Source organism: Coloeus monedula, assembly GCF_965178545.1.
Source record: "Coloeus monedula genome assembly, chromosome: 2".
In the NCBI taxonomy this organism is placed as follows: domain Eukaryota; kingdom Metazoa; phylum Chordata; class Aves; order Passeriformes; family Corvidae; genus Coloeus; species Coloeus monedula.
This window is the reverse complement of record NC_138782.1, coordinates 38,612,177-38,634,743: the sequence shown is the minus strand read 5'-3', so window position 1 is coordinate 38,634,743 and position 22,567 is coordinate 38,612,177. Positions and strand designations below refer to the sequence as shown.

The following is a 22,567-nucleotide window of genomic DNA, read 5'->3' as shown; positions in this document are numbered from 1 at the left end:
ATGGAGGCCTCTCCCAGCTCTTTCTCAAGAGTCTGACCAAAGTGATACCACTGCACCAAAAGGTAGCTGTCCTTAGGTACAGGCAGCCAAGCCCCAGGGATGGAGCAGGAGATAGGCTGCAGAGTCCCTGAGTGCAATCAGGGCCCTGACAGACATCAGCTATCACGAACAAAAGAATCAAAATAACTGCTCTGAGATTTTTACACTGTTCCTCAACATTTTCTTTATACATAGTAAAGAGGAGGAGATGTAACTTGTCCCTGTCACAGAAGAGGAAGAAAGCACAACACTCTCATCAGGCCTGAAGAGGCTGCACAGAAGGCTTTCAGCCTGAAGTTTGATGATTCAGTAACAATCAGGTTGCAAGGACCACCTCAGCTTCCTGCCTGGACTAAACAGTTCCTCTGGATTCCCATGCTTTTTGTCCTTACTTCATGGGTCCTTGGGAGTTCCTGGTTCCTTAGTCAGTCCCTGCAGCAGCCACCTTCTCTCCCCACTGAGTTTGCATTTGTCAGTCTCTGGTACAGAAGTCACCGAGCTTCATCCTGTGCTACTCTGTGTTTATGGAGACCCTCCCTTGAAATTATTTGGAGAGCCACTCATGCTCTTCAGACCATCTGCCTTAAGATTCCTCATAAGGACAATGCATTTAGAAAATCAGCCAATTACACTAATGGTGGCTAACCTGAGGGGAAGGTAGGAAGGGGGTGGGGGGTTTTAGGTAATGTAATGTTTAAATAATAATTATCTATTAGCATGTGTTTCTAAAATGATTTAAAGTTTAGAGGCATGTTTTTCACCAATCACTCAATTTCATAATTTTTATTAGTTCTTTAGATACAATCTCCAGTTGATTTGGTCTTAAAATAATTTTCCTTCACTGAATAAAAGAGGTGATCAAGAACATATTGATTAAGACTCTGATTCAGAAAATTGGACAAATTAAGTATGTCCTAAAGAGCTATGTGAAACTGGAACCAAAATTACTAGTGCTACTTGTAGAATATTTTTGGCCTGTATGATTTTGTTACCTTTTTTATAATTATAAAAGATTATTTCTTTCTCTGCTGGGAATTTGAGCAGTGAGAGTATTTGACCCATCAGGTTAAGCTATGGGACAATCTTTTAGCACTTTCATGGAAATTTAATTTTTCTTATTTGCCTTAATTTAAACATCATCTCTGATCTCTGAGCAAGGAAAAAGGTCTTTGACAAGGATGACAACAGTTAGTAGGTTCTATCCAGTGTTAACATGCCTAGCATGCTAGCAGCTCAATATTTCTTTTAACAAATATGCCAGAGTTTGTACATCTAGAACTGGAAGAGTTCAAATACTCCTAAAGCATGGAAGAGAGGGCACTGAAAGAGTGTCATGGGTTAGTATGCAGAATTACTTTGAATAAGTAGGCTTTCGAAAGGGCAGCCTCAGAAAATACGCTGCTTCCTGAGAATGCAGTTTGTAACTTTAATAGCTGCTCTGGATGGTAAAGTGACAGAAAATTAATGGGATTGAAATCCTTCACGTTGTAGCAGGACACATAAATGAGATAGAAATGATCTAGATTTCACAGAGATTAGTAATCAGTCATGTAGGCAGCTATATCTGGTGCTTGTCCCAGCACATAGCTTTGTCGACTGGCCAGAATATCAAAAACTCATTGAGTTTATTGATTGTTTCTGGATTATCTGAAGAAATTGTTTGATAACAGTCCACAATTGTTTTGAAACAATTTCAGACACATTCACTAAAGCATGTTAGAACTGCTGCTTATCTCCCAGGATCAAATGGATAAATGAGGTTTTTGTACATACCTTTGAAAAAGCTCTGGGGGAAATTAAGCAGAATTTTATTTGCAAATACAAACTCTGTATCAAAGTCCACCATACTGGAAACTTTATTCAAAGGCTTTCTAGACTTTATGATTTGCTACAGATAGCATGTATTTTGCACAGAAACTGGATAAATCTGGTGCAGGAAATACAATCTATAATGTACGCCTCCCAGACATTCCACATCCATCAGTAGGATGTGCATAAAATTACAAAGGATGAAACAATTAGGACAAAGGTGGTGTCAGGAAGGTATATTACTGGGAGCATGGCATGGCTGTTTTTGGAAAAAGGGGCATAATGAAGAAATATATTGACCAGCTGTTACCAGACAAAAAAGTTTAGGAAGAGAAAAGTGTGCTGAAATTAAAGCTGATGTCCAGGCAGTTACTGGGGAGGAAAATGATTATGCTTTTTATTGGCCTGAAGGGGTTGTAAATGAAAACGTTACAGTAGGATGTGAATCTTTTAATACAGATGAAGGGCTGAGAATGAACAAATGCCAATTCCCTTCCTAACAAGCTACCTTCAGCCATAGGGCAAATACAGAATAAAACTTAGGTTTAAACATGTCATGGGAACCATGTTAGGTATATATTATATGTGGCTCTCTTATTTGTGAATCCATTACAATGAACAGTGATTAATAAATATATATGCTATATATGTATGTATATATAAAAAACCATCCTGGTTTATGAAGACTTTGAATTAGGTGCTTAAACAAAGCCTGTATTTAAGTCCCATTGAATTTAGAGCTGTGCTTGAATCCTTTCTTAATCTGGGACCTTAGGCAGTTACTTTCCTTTTCTGGGCATCATGACATTTCTTGAAACTCACATTTTGCAAGACAGAGTCAATGTGATATGCTACAGAAAAGTATTTTCTCATGAAGGCTTTGTTATTGCTCCCATTTTCTTTCATCTCAAGTAAAAATAACTTGTGCTGAAAATGCTGTCTGTGTATACTGGCAATTAAAAACAAATCAGGAAATCTCTCTGCTGTATTAGATCACACATGCCTAGTTATGATTTAACATGCTGGGGAATGAAACCAAATTCCACCCTGAAGTATCAAACACTGCTTTTGTAAACACTAGGTTTCTCATTCAGAATAACTTTTTTCCCCCCGTGCTTATACCATTAATGTATGCATCCCAAAATTCCTGTGGAGAATGAAATTATTGGGTTGCCTACCAGCAAATACATGCGGTTCCTGTTTAAAACAATGTTCCAGGTAACTGAAAATGAGAAATCTTGGAGAGCAGCCAGGTTTGCTTTTTCAAATGTGAGCAAGCTATCTTGCAATCGGCTATGCTTCTTCAGTGAAAAGGCAGCAAGAGGAGACATTAAAAATTGAGAGGAAGCAAGAGAGAGAAAGAGCATGTGGAAACCTAACACAACACACTAGGTGCAAGTTCTGCCTTTGTTTTTGCTGAAGCAACCCTACTGAAATAACTACTGCTGGAAATAAACCTTGGTTTATCAAGATATTCAATAAACAAAAAATAGCTGATGTCATAGTACCTCAAAGTGGAGGAGATGTGCCAGAGATTCTGATGTAGCACATTCAGCCAAGCTTCTTGGTTGGTCTCATCAAAACAAGTTAATTCTCTTGTTTTTCACAGATCCGTTTGAACTGCTGTCTCTCTCTCTAAGCAGTGGGACACTGTACTGAGTTTATGTAAAATATTTTCTTTGAATAAGCACAGAGTCACGAGGCTGAGATCCAACGCACATGTAGGCAGTTAGTGAAATCTTTTATGGAGAATTAATATTGAAAAGTATGATGATGATTATTATTAATATTGGCTTCTGAGGGAATATTGAAACAGGCCTAAATGTAGATAGCAAATTCTTATGACTGCAATACAATATGGCAGTAGAAAAACGACATGGTAATTTGATGCTGCACACAGAGAAGCTGTATCAGAGGGGAAAGAGAGAGCTGCAGGAAAGTGCCAGTGTAAACACTACCTGGAATTCCCTTTTTAGATTGCTGGCCAGGATGCATTGCCGGGTAAGTGACACCCAAAGCGCAGCAAAATACCAGGGAAATGTTCAAGGTAAGACTACAGTCTTGAGAATGTGGTTTTTTTGCTGAGAATGGGTGAAGAGAAATGTATTTTAAGTGTTTAAATTCCAAAGAAATGCAAAGATAACAATTAGAGAACTTTTGGAACTTTTTAATATGAGAATAAGAGCCTGGTATCAGGGGCACTTGGTATGCTTGTTGACCTTGCATACATTTTTCTCAGCCTCTATCATTTAGACTAGCTGCTAGATGTGATCTCATTGCAGTGAACTATCTCAGGACACTTGTCATCTCTGACACTTGCAATTAGCCTCATCAAAATGTTAGAACTGTAGGCTGTTGAGGATATGGCTGCAGGCAGAGGGGAGTCGTAACAGGCACCATTGGAGCCTGTGTCAGTCAGGAGAGCTGGCAAGGCAGCTTGTAAGCTGGTGCACCAGAGAAGACCCTTGTTCTTTGGGTGTCTCATTCAAGACAGACAGGGCCAACTTGCTGCTCATGCAGAGTAGTAAATAGCCAGCAGTAGCAAAAGCAACAGCTTTGCCTATGCCAAAGGGCACAAGGACTGTGTGTAAGAGGAGAGCTTGCTGCATAAACAACAAGTTCCTGCCTCCTTCCCCTCCTCCTCTTCCTCCTCCTCCTCCTCTGTTCTGTGGCTGAGAAAGGGGTGAGAGTTTGCCAAAAGACAAGCAGCAATAAATTCCTGTTTTACAGACACCTCAAAAAAGGTCCACTGCTCCATCTCAGTTTGACCCTCACACCCCAGGGTCTCTCCAAAATCTTCTAGCCCCACCATCTGCCCCAGTGCCCATTAGCTGACTTTTAAGTCCTTTCACTCCACTGGTCTGCTGAGCCACCTTAGTCTTTTCCCACCACCAGCTTCCTTACAGTACATTCCCTGGGATAAGTCAGTTCTCCCTGTAGAGTTGCTTTGAGGGATTTAGTTTTACCACCCAAAAGGCAGATGATTAGTCACATGAGGCTGATTTTTTACTGCCCCAAAGGGACATCCTAACTTAGGACAGACAAGTTGATATAGTAACTTTTACAGGATGAATGTCAGCCCCAGACTCAGGCTGCATCAGCCAGCAGGACATCTCAGGGAGAGCAAGTCTGTAGACCAAAGCAGTTGGCAGTTCCTCATGTATATGCCTCCTGCATTTTGGGAGTTTGTACTCAGCAAGATTTCTTCTGATACAGTCTGGAGCTTAAGTACATGGTGGCATTTGAAGTATTACAGGTCTGCTTTATGCCTGCATCTTCTGATTTAGCTCTGTCTGGAAGGAAACCTGTGCATTCTGAGGCAGCTCCACGTTGTAACCCAAACCAGAGAAAGTGGGGAAGATTTGGATTAAAACTCTGCTGTAGAGGCACTCTCCAATGATTTCCAAGTATTCTTAAGAGCCACTTGTAGGAGATTTGGTTTTCAAAAGTCTTTGCAAAGAACAAATTAATTGTATCCATCAGTTTGCTCTTATCTATCATTGTATTAATTCTTTCTAAGGATTTTAATAGGATAGACATATTTACTATTACAGAAGCTGGATTATTTAGTTCTTACCATTTTTTATTAATCTGTGGTGCTTTTCAACTCTCTATTCAATTATGTTCTCATCTGTTGTTCTTTGCACTGATATAAGACCATAAACAGGGCCCACAAACATACTTACAATATTGACCATGTAAAGCATCTCATCTCAATCTATCAAGTGAATGGAGGTTGTTTTAAGACAGGAATTTTGAAAGATCTCTGGCAGATTTTCTGCCTTTCAAACGTTTTTACCAGTTGGAACACTGAACATGTCGCTGAATAGATGGTGAGTAAAATCTTCCCATTCAATGAGACTAGGAGATCAGATACTAGATCAGACACCATGTCTGGGAGATTATCTTAGAGGCCTTTCTCGGTCTAAGTGTAATTGTCATGGCTCAGTGGGACAACAGGGAGCATAAACAGAGGAAAACAGAGGATTTCCTGTGAATATGTAAGAGGTAGTGGTGGGCATTGATAGGAGTCAATAGAAGAATGAGCCAGGGTCTGCTGCTGAGAAATGTAATGTTTGCATGTCTCTTGTATGGGCTGAAACTAAGGAGGGAGAAGGGTCCTAGGAACTGTACAGTGAGAAAAGAAAAACTAAAACTCTGAAGAAAGGACTTCTCTTGAATCTTAGGTTCACACATTCTGATCAGCTTTGCAGCTTGTTATTTTTCACCCTTTCTTTGACTCCTAGCGATCATTTTCAGGTAAACAATGCTGCTTCTCAGAAAGTTGAGAGTTCCCAGGATATCCCTTTTCAGCAGCCAGAAGCTGGCAGTGCAGGGCCCTTCTGTGTGTGCATGAAGACTGCAGGTCTGTGAACTCATGCTGGGGCAGGGAGTTGCCTGTCTGCCCTACTGCAGTGGGGTACCCTGACTGTGGAATGGCTCCAGGGCATCTGGAGAAATGGTCATTTCAATATAAAGGAAGTTATAATTGTGAATATGAGAATAATAGCAGGAAAAAAATCTTGTCCTTTCCATGTGGAGATGCCATGCAATACAACAAAGGAACACTGGCACTGAGTTAAATCTGAACTACTGAACTCTAAGTAGATGTGCAAGGAAAGATAGCACACAATAAGCCAAAGAAACACAGTTAATTCAATAGCACCATCTTTCACATGCATTTGTCATGGGGATAGCTAATGAATTTTGATTTTTTAGGTCTGATGCAGCCCAATTTTGAAAGAAATCAGGATGAGTCATACTTTCTCTCTATCAGCAGAAATGTTCATCTGGTAGGATAGGATCTCTATTTGTCATCTGCAATGCATGATGGAATCCTTTTGAGTCATGTTTTGAAAAATAATAATGAAAGCAGGAAGACAACTGGAAAAATTGCAAAGAAAAAGTGCCAAAACAAATGAAGTAACTTTCTTTAGAAAAATTCTGAAGCAAGGCTTCAAGTGCAATTTAGGACATCACATAGAGGAAATAAGATACAGGACAGAAGATAAGCTTTCTTCTGGAGCTTGAAATTAAATAGTGAATCAGCAAGGTACAGAAATATAATGCAAATATTCAGACAGGAGGTGCTGCAACTAAGTCCCTGTGAATATTATATAGCTAATTACTTTTATGTTTTCTGGATAAACCTAATTTTAGGTCTTTTTTAATAGATTCACAAATAATCTTCTGGTAACAGTATTAGTGGTTTAAAGCACCTTCTGTTATTAAAGTTGGAATCAATTACTGCTTACCAAGCAAGTTTTGATTTCTGAAAGGCATATCTTACTTATTTATAAAATTCTTTCTTAATTAGGATTTAAGGTGATTTTTTTTCCCCAGACAAAAATGTCAGACAAGGAAAGGTAAAATATAGATACTTTTTTTTTTTTTCTGAAGCATAAGCCTTTGATTTTTGTGAAAGGTACTGGTCTGGGAGGATGCAGAATATGTCAGATCAGAGAAGAGGCTGGAACTAACATGAAACTGGGGATTGATTGAAGGGCATTGATAAAACATAACCACTTCCATGACACAGAGTTCAAATTACTATATATTACTGGCTGTTTGAAACAAGAAATATACACAAACTAAGAAAGGGATCGAGAATGCAAACACCATAAGTTTTGCCAAAAACAAAGTGAGCTCTCACTGAGTTAGTCTATTAATTTCTCAGCCTATGAAAAATATATCAGGCTTCATTCCAAAATACTCCATTGTCATTCTGAGAAAAACAACTCCAAACAACCTTGGAATGTCTAAAACAGTTTGAAATGAATCAGTTAGCATTCACATTTTGGAACAGTTCACAAAAATGTTGACAAGCACTATATTCTTCTAACAAGTTTCAGATTTGACGGATTTGGGTCTTTACACAGAGTTTTGGGGTTATAGATTGAAGCCTGTTTCTCTTTTTGCAGCTATCCAAATTGGCTGTTGCCATTGTCCCTGCAACTCTCACATTTTACAGGGAGAAGGGTGCAAAATGCAAAAAAATGAATTGAGGAAAAATCAGACAAGGTAACTTCTGTAGACTGCAGAGGAGGCATCCATGACCTGATAGCCTAAGCATCAGTCTGCTGCAATAATTCATGCATTATCAATGCTGAATAAAAAATAGTCAAAATAAGATCGATGCTGTTGAGAAAGTTTAAAAAGAGATTTTAACAACTTGCTTTTTAGTCTGCAGCCAGATGAGAGCCTGATGGCATGGGGGGCAGCAACTCAGAGTGTGCGTATCCACCATTCTGGAGTGCTTTTTCAGCAGGTGCAGGGGGTGCATTGTGGATTGTAGGGTGCAGCACGGGTCCTCAGGAAGTGACAGCATCCCCATCTCCCTCTGGAGGTGTCTGCAAGTATTTGAGCTGCCAGGAGAGGAGAGCTTGCGATCCACACACCACTGTATGTGTGTGTGCATGAGTATGTACTTAGTTGTGTGTATGGGGTAACAGTCCTTCTTGGGATTACTTGTAGAAGGCAATTTTGAAACTCATGGATATTTATGAGCATTTCATGTTATATAATATTATGGTTTATCTGTTTTTTTATTGATATTGGTCATGATTGCCAGTTAATAATGTCATTAACAAAACACTTTGATCCTAGTTTGGTTAAGCTATGTGCAATGAGGAGGTTTTCCCTAGGACAGTAGAGGAGAGGAGAAATCTTTTCTATTTCAGGAACAGCAGAGAATGCAGGTTGCCAAAGAAGAGTGGATAAGCAGCCCTACATTAGCAATGCAAATGGAGTAGCAGAGGTGGATTTATGGGCTACAAAGAAGAAAAAATCTAACCAATGTAGATCATGTTTATGGTAGGAAAATGAAGTTGAAGAATGAGACCTGGAGAATTTTCTGACAAGCCTTGCAGAAACACTTTCTCACACATATTGGTGGGGGTCTGAGTAGCGGAAGTAAAGATGAAAACAGAAACTTTCCTGGACCAGGGGAACAGTCAGTATTAGCTGCATTTGAAGGCATTGGGGAGATACATCATGAAGAGCCTGACAAGTTTCATGGAACAACTGAAGTTGCCAGATGAGGTGATGAAGAGTTAGAAAGAGCAAAGTCTGGAGTCAGTAAGGAAAACACTAAGGAGAGATGCCCTGGTAAATTATAAGAAAGAGCAGAGACAGAAGGGCTCATTTCAGGAGTGGAGGTGAATCTATTGTTGTTTTTCATGGCTTTGGAGAGAACAAATACTCCAGGTGTAGACCTGAGCAGTAAGAGCTAGGTTGCTCTAAGAAGAAGGAGCACGACTGCTCCATATCCTTTGACTATATCTGTACCACTGCTGCAGCACTTGTCTTATCTCTGCATGCAAATCTCTGGCAACAAGACTAGAAACTGAACCTTGAAAGAATTACAAAACCTTGGTCATTTTCAGGAAAAATAGGGAATGTATGGCATCACTAAGATTATACCAATTAAAAAAACCTACCACTTTTTACAGCCATACAATTTATGGGATTCTCTGTTTATGTGGTGATACTGTTTATTATGTTTACATAGTAGCTACTTCCTCTTCAAAATCTCTCACTTTTAATAATCTCCACAGGTTTTTGGCTACACTGAAATGTTACATTCTTGAATATTTTTTATCTTCATCCAACTCTACTAATGGCAGGTAAAGTCTTTTTCTTTAAGTTGTTGGTTTGCAATCAGAGGCTAATGATGGCATTTCTGACCAAAAATAAATCAAAAAATATTAGTTTTTCACTATAAAAAGAATTGAAAACTATTTTAACTGTACTGATATGGAAGTATGAAATGGCTTACTGAGACTCTTAGTGCTGTTTCTTATTCTGATAGTACAAATATAATTAATAATTCTCAATCATTTTCAAATCATTCAATAACAATCAGAGCCCCTTTTCTTGTACTTTAACTTGAAAAAGTTTTGCAGTATGAAAACATAAGTGTGAATATTGAAATTATTTATATATATATATATATATTATATATATAGCTTTAAGTCATGAGGAAATTTATGTAGAAAACCTTTGAAGGAAAATATAATGTTGTGATATTTTTACATAAAGTGTAATTGTGAAAGTTATGGTTAGATAGATAAAATAACAACCCTTGTTAAATAAGTGGGCTCTTGCTTTCACATGTACCCAGAAATCTAATGTCAAACTGGCAGTAACTTAAGTATTGTTGGAAGAAGTTGGTTCAGCATGACTTTTGGCACCTTTTGTTCCTTGTCTGATACTTTCTGGAGTTGAACACTTTTTTCCTTTTCCAGTTTTATGAAAAGTTTGTTAGCTTTTATAGCTCTTCCTTTCCTATCATAAATTAAAAGGCTTAGGGAGGAGTTGCTCCCTTGGGTTACTTCTAAGTTCCGAAATTTTGGCACAAGCAACTTTTAATGTTCAGTAACTTTCTAAAGAATATGAGCTTTCTGAGAGACCTGCAACAGCTTCATCCTGTAACTTTGGGATTGCATTTACTGCTCCAAAGAGGAGTGGCCTTTCAATTTGGCACAGAGGCAGTGTGGTCTGATCAGTGTTGTCAAGTGTGTGCTGCTCACAAGTTATTGGAATGAGGAGGTAGCCAAGAAAAGTTGCTATGGTAAAGGATTGTTGTGATTTTAAAAAAATAGGGAGGAGGGCAGCACAGACCTACCGCCAAGAATGACTCTGTTGTGATGGTGTATTATGAATTAAAATAACGTAAATACTGTGTTAGTAAAATGACGGTTCCGAAGGCAGTGGTGATGCAGGGCTGAAAACAGATTATGGTAAAAAAGAAGTGAAAGGAATTGCCTTGGGAATTAATAAAGACAGGATGGAAGATTTAATTTTTAGATCAGACCTATAATTAATTTTCAATTGGTAGTGACTAAGCTGTATCGTATGAATGGTAGTGCTTGAAAAGGGAGACGAAACTTTGGGGGAAAACCTAATGAAACTGTGACTAATTATTACATAGGTTTTGAGCCCCCCAAAGTATTTTCTATGGCAATTTCAAGGCCTTATCCTGTGCATTATTTATATTATTTTTCAGGTAAACCAGATTGGCTTCATCCTAACATTGCAGATTTCTCACATTGTTAATGAAGCCATTGTTTTTAGGGTGGCTGGTCTCCTCCTCTCCAGTCAAATTCGTATAACAATGGTCAAATATGCAAACCATCCTGTCATCCCCTTTAATTCAGTGATGCTTTTCAACCTTACTGGACTGGAGAATGCTCCTTATTTTGAAAATCTTTCCTCATGGGGTGGGGAACCAAGTTTGATGGAGTTCCTGCTTGCTTGGAGATGTGTGCAAACCAGCATTCATCCAATTTGCTGTCAGCAGCTTATAGTCATGCACATCCTTATCAGATGCTGTGCTTTCAGACAAGAAAATACTTTGGTGCTTTGCTATTTTTTTTCCTTTTTTTTTTTCCTTTTTTTTAAACCAAACTGTGGCAGCCCTCAACAGAGAGACTGAGAAAGTGGGAGGAGGAGGTTCTTTCCTTGGCTGGCATGGTGCAGGTAGTGCAGTGGGGATCACTGCGCAGGTGGCACTACAAGGGATGGGTCTTGTGAGACATTATGTCACAAAATGGAGTGTGGGAATGAGAAGGGAAGCACCCAAGCCAGTGGAGGTTGGACACTGGGATACCCAGGACTTATGAAGACAGCTCTAAAATGGGCCAGAACTTGTGATGGATCTTCTACCTGTCAGCTGCAGGAGACAGGGGAATTGGAACAAGAGTTTGGGCAGTGAACACAAGAGAAGAACTTTAACTGCCAGGAGTGTAAGTCTGTTGTGATCACTGCTGTAGGGCAGCTTAGACTAGTATCTACACAGCTGAGCAAACCATAAATAAATTACCTGTAATACCCTGTCCTTACACAATGCTCTCCACCAATAGATTTCAAAGTTCTTTCCAAAGAAGCCTGACATTATTATTCATACTCTTCTGATGGGGAAGCTGTGGTAGAAGACAAGGGAATGACTTCTCCATGGTTACCCAGATAAGCAGTGATACACCTGAGACAAGGAAACAGTTCTCCCAAATGCCAGTCTGCAATTATGCACATGAGAAACATGGCTTTCCGTATGTGCTGGTGTCCTGTTCTTTGTAAAGGACTTTTCTGGTACTAAGAATGTGTTCCTTAATATTTCAAGGTAAATAATAAAAAATCCTGTTAAACTAATAACTAGCATAGGCAGATTTCATGCTTGAGCACAGAATTAAACTAACCATCTTCACAGTTCTTAAGAACTTGACCAATAAAGAGGAATCTATTTTGCCTTTTCATTCTGTGTATCCATGTGACTCTCTAACAACATCTGTAGGAGATCATCAATAGCCTGTGATATGTCCCTTCACCTTTGCAGATAATTTACTGTTTTGTTTTTTGCCTAAATTGTTTGATGAGTGATACAGGATTGTCGTCTTCCGTAAATTATTAATGGTGATGTTGCAGGCTCAAAAGCTCAAACCCATCCTCTTTCAATGGAACAGCAAAATTTGTGGCTAGCAAGTATGTTTCAGCCTTTATTTTTCCAGTGGGCTAAAACCACATCCACAAAGGCCACTCCTTCTGAACGTGAAGTGATTCAAAATGCCTCTGGCTATATTGCCAGGCCATAGAGAATAGTGTAAGTATAGGGCCATACACCAAGGCAACCAAAGAAGAAAAAGCTATGGAAAATTTGCAATGAAACATTCCTGGAGTCATCCTTCTAGCAGAAATTATGTGCAACAAAAGGAAAATTAATGTTAATAATTAGTTTAGCTCTAGAAAGGAGTTACTATGTTTTCCTTGATTGAAATGATAGCTAAATGATGTCTGTCCAAGATTTTGTGTGCCCAGTGGGGAAGATGTAGCCTTGATCTGCCTAGAACCTCTAGTAAATCCATGACTGCCTTAACACATCATTAACAGAACAGTTTAATACATACAGTATTAAAATGATCAGATCCTTTGAAAGTCAGCCAAACAACACAAAAACTCATTTCCAGAACTGACTTCTACCTCTTTATAGTTACCCTTCTAGTTCTCTCCAAAAACTATGTGGTGAGAGAAAGTCCTGAATTCTTACCTTTTTGCCTGAAATCAGGAGCAAATTCCCAAGCTACTCTGCATGTACTCTGCATTTTAAGCTGATATAGTCTCTTTTTTTTTTTCTCTAGCCTAGGTATTGTTTCATCATGTTTATACACTTTGTCACACGTACAGTCCAAAGGGTAGAGAAAAATCTTCTTGCACTCTTGGGCTGTGTCTCCACTGTTCTGTTTGGAGCTTTTCATGGGCTCAGCACTGATCAGTTGCTGAAGGTAGTACAGGGCTAAAAACTGGGGGAGGCTTGAAGGAAATATTCACCAAGAGCCCTCAGAAACATGAGCAGGCAGGCCATGGCCTACATTCCTGGGGCAGGGGAGAGGCACAGGTGCTGTCAGTGATGAGTTTGGGGAGCAGCCCTACATTTAGGAGTGCCAGTGGGGTGGGTGGATTATTGCTGCCCCAGGAGTGCTGACGGCCAGTGCAGGGCCAGGGCTGGGGCTTCTGGAGTCTTTTCTTCAGCATCCCTGACTCCTCCAGTCTCTTACGCAGGGCCTGTCAGTGGCTGTGCCAACATGCTCGAAGCCAGGCAGGGATGGGGCTGAATGCAGCTGGTGGCAGCAGCTTGAATGGGAATAAATGATACCTGTGTGAGATGCCTATGAGTTGCTCTCAGATCACTGGTTCTGTTTTCCTTGTCTCTCTTCATTTTGCGAAATAGTAGGTGAAGACCTGAACTGAAAAACTATTAAGAATCAAGTTCTTTATGCTTTTTGGCCACACATTTAGAGAGAGAGAGAGAAAACTATTACTGAGGAATTTCATCTGAAACCTGGAAAACTGCTTGCCAAAACACAAATGAAATGAACACTCTATCCCACAGTCTTTAGGAAACACTGCATTTAGTTTTGTTTTAGAAGCAGCTGGTTATTGCTGGATGGTGACAAGGCAGAGGATGGCAGTGGAGGTGTCACCCTTCCACCGAGCCATTTACCAAGTTCTGATCTAAAGGCAATCTTTAAAAATAAATGAAATGGGGATGCAGTCTGTATGAATTCAGAGACAACCTAGCACACAGTTTACAGCTGCTTAAAAGAGGAGAATTCAGTGTGTGTGTGGGATGCTGGAGAGCTGCCCTGTGTTTGGATATGCAAAATAAAGATCTGTTTTGTAAAGGAGCTGAGCACCTGGAACTTTCTGCTGGCATTAGCCTACTAGTCAGATAAAACAGATAAAACCTAATTTAATCAATCTATTAAATAATTATTTTTCAATGAAATAGAGACTATAAAAAAAAATCTTAGTAACAAAGCTCTCCAGTCAATACCTTTGCGTAAGTAGTGTGTGGGTACAGAATGCTAAATAGGGGCAACACTGATATTTGTGTATATACAGAATATACACACACACACGGATGCCTTCTTCTACCCATATCTATACTAGAAAAGACAGGATAGCTGATGAATGAGCCAAGAAAAACATTTATTTTGGACGATACCTTTTTAGAACTGACTTCGCTGCAGAATTCAAAAAATGTGTTTGAAATTAGAGAGGACTGTTTATAGAGGATATAAAAAAGTAGATGGAAGAAGAAATCACTTAGAGAAATGCTAATCTCCTCCTCCACAAACTGCCCTTTGCTATGACCCTGACCTTTACTTCTGTCGTTTGAAAAGATCCTTAAATATTTGTTGTGATATTTTGGGAATAGACAGGTACAGATAGAGCTATATGCTGGCTGCTCTGACTCATTCCTTCCCTACGGATGAAGGTGTAAGGAAAAATCTATCGAAACATGCACACAGACACATTATTTTTCATGCACGAAGAGATTCATGTTTAAATTAAAAGAGCCCCTCGAGGTTATTAATTTTTATTAGTGCACACTGAGCTCTGAAACACAAAATAAATAAGTAGTGATTTCTGAAATCATCATACTTGCATATTTTCTTACTGCATAAATACTTAACTTCGATACTGTCTGTGCTCACATGGACACGCTCTTTGCTGCGCGCGTTCGTTCTGTTCCAATCCACAGTCATCCATGCTGTAGATGTCCTTCCTGTTTGTCTACACGAAATGTGGAATGTTTCACACATGGGACTGTGAGACATGCAACTGTGAAAACAGTTTCTACTTTTATTAATGCTAACTGTTACCATGCCTGCCCCTGCCAAGTGCTGTGCAGCAATTACAGTGAGCTACTTAATATAGTGGCCAGTGGGAGAGAAGACTCCTTCTCTCATAGGGGCATAGTCAAATGCAGCAGCTGCTTTAGGGGTAAAAACATGTACACAGCTGGCTTCTGGGCAGTTGCTTTTGTTCACTAAAGCACTCGCTGTAACTATACATAAGCAAAGCATGATTTTCACATTCTTGGCATTATAGTTGAAGATCTCTTGTTGATTTTTTGGAGAGTGAGTTTCTGTCATGCACTCCAAGTTTTTATTTTGTGAACATCAAACAAAGTATGTGTTGATTGTGTTCCTTAAACTCACAGTTTCTGAAAGACTTTGGAATCTGTCCCTCTTTCCTTTGTGATAATCTCAGGATGTAACCAAAATTCTTTTGAAAAAGAAGGTAACTTGGAAAGGGTATATTGACCTAGTCCAGTGCATACTGGCTGCTACCCCTTTGAGAATAAGGCTCCTTTCAGATGTGTTGCTGTTTGTGCACCTGAAACTGCTGCTTATCTGCACAAAAGTAAGCCACTCTGTTTAAACAAATGACGGAAAACATAAAATCAATTGGATATCCTGTACAGAACACTGGGGGACTTTTTTAGTGTTATCAAGTTTATATCAGTAATTTGAAGTTACTGGTGAACCAATAGCACTTATTTTAGAAAGAATGAACCCTGCTCCATTCTGCGATAATTTTTGATATGATTATTTGGTTTACTGTACTGCCACATTATGCTTTAATTGTTTCTTTCCTTGAGTTCAGGGTTAGGTTGCAGTATTTCTTACCCTCTTTGCATGACCAGAAATGACCCATCACACATGTGACATGTGTGACAAAACAACCAAAAGTCAAACTGATACTCACAATTTTTTAAACCCTTAAGAAGTGATTGTATCCTCCTCCTAATTTGTTGTGTTTCTGCAGTTAAAAATCTTACTTTTTATAACTAAAAGATAGGTTTTGTAAGCTAATTTAAAGCTGAAATGTGACTTGTCTTCTTTGTTCCACACAGAGGAATGTGCTACCTCTTAAAAATTAATTTATCTTGCTTCTTGGAATTGCTTTGCAGCTATGCTGCTGAGATAACATACCAGTGTCAAACATGCCTTCTATTTTCAAAAGAAAACAAGCAAACAGCTGGGAGTGATTCCCCAAGCCATCGTTCATCGTGCAGTGTTCAGAAAGTCACAAGTGGAGATGCCAATATATCTGTCACATCCAGGGCTGCCCTACATATGTAGGACAATTGACTTCCTTACAATAGCAATTGGAAAACTGGAGCTTCTGCAGTTGTGTGCTTATTTGTAATCAGTTAGTGTAAACTCAGAATCTCAGAGCAAGCTGACGGCACACAAATACAGCAAAAATGTGGATTTATCATGCACATTATCAGTTTTCTTCTTTTTTACACAGAAAATCCCTCCCTTTTCCTCCACCTCTATATTCTCCTCAAGCCAAGCTGACTAGAAACACCCTGTACTAACATCTTAGAACACCCACACTCTCTCAAGTGATAAGATCTTGGTCAGAGACATTGACTAATTAATCTATATTAATTAGTGCTCTTGAGGTCTCATATTTGAAGGATAAATGTTGGTATTTCAAACATTTTTTTTAGTATATTCTGGTGTTTTATAAATGAAACTGACAATTTAAAAACCTGAGGTTCAGTAACATAAAATAGAACATACTGAAAAATCCACATGCTGTGATTTTACCAGGAGTGAAAACTTACTTTTACTCTAGAGAGTACAGAGACTTCTTACAGTTCACATAATAGGAAAAAGAAGAATGCTTTACTGGAATTTTTAGGTCATGTTTCAATACATGCTGAAATATTCTCTTTTATTCCAGAGTTGTTACAGATTGAATTATTTTCATATTTCTTCCAGCAAATTCTTTAATGAAATTTTGAACTCTCATTAGAGCAATGATTTATTTTCTCCTTTCAGTTGTGTAAAGCTGCTGGAGCTGTGTGGCTATATTGGGAGCTAACTGGGTGGCAGATGTACAGAGGTATAATTAATACAAACCAAATGCACATCCACTGTAAGAATTATATTTGCACTTAATCTAATATATATTCATAGCACGAGGATAACTTCTTACTCTTTCACCTTTAGAGTTTAAAGTCATAAAATTCACTATGCAGGAAAAAGACAACAATGAATATAGAACTTATTAACATAAATGAAGGAGAATCTGCTTTCTTTTTTGTATATAAAATATTGGGATTTTTTTTTTCCAAAAAAAAGAAGGTGGCCGGTATTACAAGTGCTGCTATGTGTGGCTGTAGCAGCTTTCCAAGTGAGTCATCAGCTGTGTTTGGATCCAGACTTTAAATTTCACTGCACAGACACCACTGACTTAAAGGAAAGGGTTTCCTACATTAGCTGACAGAAACTGTAGGTTTTTATAGTCTAAGGATCATCTACTTGAGAAAAAGAACTAACAGTGAGTTGCAACTTCAGGTATTGCTTCACGGCTACCTTTGACAAAGCCTGTCCTGAGGTGCTGTGGCTGCTTGGTTCTCGTTCTGCGAAAGAGGCAGCCTCTGGCTCCCCACTTACTCCTTGATAATAAATGCTGCAAAGTGCATGGCATCACCACAGGGAGCTGAAACACCTCACATAATTCAGGATCCCCTGTGTGTCAGGTCCAGTATCAAGGGCTACCTGGACCTGAAATAAAAGGATCTTTCCCCTATCCATCCTATCCATAGAATTATGTATCTGGATGTCATTAGATGCCTATCTGCATTTTCCAACACTTTTAGTTTAAGGAAGTCTGTATTTCATCATCTTTTTAGCCTGTGAAGAGAATCTAGGATAAAGATAAACCAAGTCTAACCATTACAGAAGGAATTTAGTACTTCTGTACAGATCCTGAAATAGAGGAGAACTTAGTTACAGTTTCTTTTGACAGGTATTGTAAAGGATGATCCTGTTAGTTAAAAATAATATCAAACCTGTTTTGAAAAAGAAGCCTATGCGGGTTTTGGCAAGCCTTATTTTTTTTTTTTATTTATACTGATTTTTTGTGTAAGTGATTTCCTGTATGAAAAATCAAAATGGAACAAAAGATTGACATAAGTGAAGATGTCAGTCTTTTAATATGAAGATGTCAGATGGTAAAAAAACCCAAGCCACTTTCTGAACAATTTTATTGAGCTTGGAATTATTCTGTTCATCTCAGTGGAGTTTCAGTGATTTCATGTTAATTTTGTTCATTTTTTTTTCCCTGTAAGAAAGGGGAGGATTGAAGATCTGCACAATTCGTTGTGATTGATGTCTCATTTTGGCTGTCAGTCAGCAGTGGGCTTTGCTCCCGGTGGAGGTCAGCTGTGAGAAGGCAGAATGCCCACGGGTACACCCTCATCCTGGGCAGAGCTCAGCCGTCATTTCCAAGCCCGGGGGCTCTCGGGTGTCTCCTGAGATAACTGTAATGAAATCTGGTCCCACGTATTCAGTAGATGGATTCAAAATGAACCCTAGCAGCTAGTTAGAATTTTTTTTTTCATTGGTCCTAGCTATATTCCTCGCTGAAAGGCAGTGTCAGTACATGTTCTTCTGCAATGTACTATGCAGACATAAAATACACAGTGAAATAGTCAAAAGTCAGGGTGTGCAAGCAGAGTGATACCTTCACTCAAATACCATTACCCCAGAGTTTCAGCCATTTCTTCATGATTCTTAATCATACTTGGCTCAGATGGATTAGAGCTCTAAAGGCACATTTCCCTTTGCATGGAAGTCTCACTGAGCTTTCTGTGAAACAGGCTGATTATTCTCATTTAATTTATGCCTGTTTCCTTTGGGGACACATATCAGTGTCTGGGAGGGGAGAGTCCATCTGTGCCTATAGGGATCAATCACATGGGTGCAATTAGTCTATAATAGTTCAGAGCCTCAGATCAGTTCTGTATGAGAGTGTTTTTTCACAGCTGCATCTGACTTGCTTGTATTAATTCAGAGTCACACAAGTTATTAAAAATTTCCTTGCAAAGTACGAGTTTTAGCTGCTGGACAGAAATAAGTGTTCATATGTCCATTTCTGGGATATTCCTCCTAAGAGATTTGCATGGTGATAGGAATGCTTTTTCTCAACTGCAAATGCAGTCCACTTTCTAAGTACATGGCTTTTATAATCCTGGGCTAGGAACAAATTCATTGGAAAGCTAGAATTATTTTCAATTCTTATTATTACCATTTTACATATTGTAGCTATGTTGATTTTTCTTTTCTTTTGAGAGGCTGAAAAAATAGCAAAAGCCCACTCTTCTCTTCTTAATAGTGTTTGAATGGATAGATACTTCAGACTTCAACCCTGCTATTATTGTCATGTATCACAGACTATTTTTATTCCAAGTAAAACATTACTTACGCAAGCAGAATTTTCCCACGTTATCACAGCTTTACAGGGTGATTTGATGAATTTAAAGGGACCCTTTTAGGCTACTAGAATAGATGAATATGTGGTCTGACACAGTTTGGTCATTTTGATGTCCATGTATAAACAAGTGAAATAACTAGGGGAACAAGTCCACCCTTAACCTTAAAATACAGACTGTTTTCATTCTCCACACCAAAAAGTGTCAGATCTATGGTATCAAACCACACTGGTTTGTTTGCTGCATGTCCTACGTACTCTGTACTGAGGAAATGACCGTGTATACTAGTCCTGTACATACTCTGTACAGTGCCCATTTACACCAGGTGCTGCAATCTTGCATCTTTGCTCCCTTGCATTGCAATAGAGGTATTCCATGCAAGCTTGTTTTCAGAAGAAGTTAAGCCCTATGTCATACATTTATAAGACTTTTCCACATGGTTATAAATGAAAGTGCTGTTCTGCTTCCTTGTCACAGAATTTAATTAACTTACACATCTGTGTCCACAGAACCAGTTTGGCCACTCAATTGGTTAGTCACTAGTTCAAAACCCATGCAGAGACTTGCAACCCAGCGTAGTCTTCCCATAAGCCAGTATCTCCAGCATGCAGAGAGTCCAAGCTGTTTGAAGAAAAATGCTTTTTTTTTCTAACAAAATGTTACTGAGGTGAAAACTCAAAGTTATACACACCACACAGCAATTTTATTGTAAAAAAGTTCTTAGATGAGCATCCTGTGGTCTGATGTGCCTACAAAGGGGTATGTTAATGGAAAATATGTTAGCAATGCAAACAAAATACCTGCAAACAAAATTAACCCTCAATGTGAAACATTGGGAAAATAAAAAGCCAGAACATGTTTAAAAAATTGAAGGTGTCTCCTGGCGCTTCTTCCAAACAGTGAAATAAAATGATTAAGAGAAACACAGGAAGGGAATTTTATTGTTATTATTTCTTCTCTTTATTAATAGACTTCGGTAAACTGATAAAAAAAGAAAAGCTGGATGTGTGAAAAACATCCATCTGTAGCCTTGAGTTATGTGAGAGCTGCAGGAAGGCAGGCCAGGTGTGTGGATGTTAGTGATGATGAGAAATAAGAGGGAGCAGGGCTGCTCTTGCTCCTTTAGAACCCCAGTCAAGGGCTGCATGTCCATGTGAGGGCATCTCCTCCGCTGCTGCTCACCAAGGGTGTGGAAATCATGGGGCTGAATGGTGGAGGGAGAACCTTGATCTCTTTCTTAGGAGAGGTAACTTTTCTGTGGCCTTTTTGTTTAATCAATCAGTTATTTGAGTTACTCAACCATGGTCTGAAGTATCACTACAATGGCAAAAATTGCTTTGATTGACTTTGCTTTTGGTTCTCACTTGAACTGCTCTCTTTTATTTCTCTAGAAGGTTGTTTTGGGTTCATCATGCAAACGGATGGAAGCTGCAACAAAAGGCTGAGAAGCATCAGTGAAAATAAATGGTGGGAAGCAAAATTTTCAGTGTATTTTGCCCCTGCCCAGCACCTCTGGGAGGTGAGGTCTACCTCACTTCCAGCCTGGAGCGACTTCCTGTATTTTCTCTGACTTCCACTGGTGTAAAATTAGTTACTCCTGGCTGCTTATATCTCTCTGCATTTGGTGAAAGACACATCACATTCTGAGTATTTTAAATTCAGAACATAATATTTTACATGTCTGCCTGAGTGAGAGTTCCTCATTCATCCACATAATAGTTACAAGCTTTGTAGTTTAGAATTTTGTCATTTGATATTATTGCCACTGAGCTACACAATTCTTAAAATTTATTACTTCCACAGTTCCATAAAGCAGCAATTAGCTAAAAAGGAAAAGGAAAATAGTTTTTTCTGTTTAAGCATAAAGAGGAAGAAAATATACCTGAAAAAGTCTAGTATTTTATCTTCTGAGAAGTCTGAGGTTTACCAGGGGTGACCTGGTCTTAAGGTTTAAAATCTAAAATACTGGAAAAGAATAAAAATATTATTTTGACAAAATACTCTGACTTTCCTATTTTCTCCCAGCTATGTATTTTTAACTTTTATTTTATTGAAATCTCAATTATGAAACTTATTCTGTCTAACAATAGGTTTATCAAGTAGGTCAGTCCTTTTTCACATCTTATTGCTTACTACCATATTCTAGGAAATTGTGTAGATATTTTAGTGTGTTCAACTGGACATAAATTATCTTGGAGGACGTTCATGGTTGCTTTGGGGTGTGCACTGGAGCCAAAGCAGTATTGCTATGGAAAATCATTGAAACAGTGATGCCTCAAACTTGTAAGTCTCCATAGCAACTTAAAAAAATAATGACAGTTGTACCAAGAAATTTGCTAATAGAAGACCTTAACACATTTGTCTAGACTCAGTCATATTTCATACTCATTATAACCTGTGGAAGGATTGTAAGAATATGAAATGTAGAGAAATAAATAGGGAATATCTGCTTTTCCTGGCATTTCACACTGGTTTAATTTATCTGACCTTGTCTATGGCAAATATAACCATAACAGTGAAATTTAAAAATATTTAAATAACATAGATTAATTGCAACTTGTTGATTCTAATAGATACAGCATTTCATTTATTATGTGGTATATACACAGTGGAAATGTCTCAATAATTAGCATAAAGCTAGATGTTCTGAAAGCAAATAAGAAGATTCCCATGCTGGTAATGTTAAAATTAATGGCTGTAACAGTCTTTGTGGAAAAGGTTGAATGAAACATGCAGCCGTATGAGACAGATTCCGTTTTAAAATGGCCTCAATCAAGTTCAAATTACAGGCCACGGATAAAAAAAGAGAAGGATTCTGTAGGATCAAAGCACAAGAGAATTTGCTAGCTTTGGCCTGCCAGAAATGCACAAACACACTAGAGAATAAGGAAATTGGCTCTGCAACCATTGAGCTACAATATGTGGCTAGAACAAGTATTTTTATGGGTTGGCATCAGTTCGAAAGATGTGATATAAGTAGCTGATTTTAAGGCAGCCTTTGAATTTTTAAAATTTTATATATAACAATTTCCTATATGAACAAAAATTGTTTCTAATGGGGCCTAACTCTATTCAAGACCTTACGAAGTGAAGAGTTAATAAAAGAACTGAAAAAATAGATGAAACTGATTTTATCTTGATTAC

At 38.5% G+C, this 22,567-nt stretch overlaps 1 long non-coding RNA gene across 1 annotated transcript in view; it reads left to right on the top strand.

Moving 5' to 3' along the window:
- The first annotated feature begins 9,404 nt into the window (after positions 1–9,404).
- Positions 9,405–22,567, top strand: part of LOC309585888 — an 80,070-nt gene continuing 66,907 nt past the window's right edge. Inside the window, exon 1 of the long non-coding RNA XR_014227334.1 lies at positions 9,405–9,473. This is a non-coding gene — a long non-coding RNA (uncharacterized lncRNA). The remainder of the gene's footprint in view (positions 9,474–22,567) is intronic.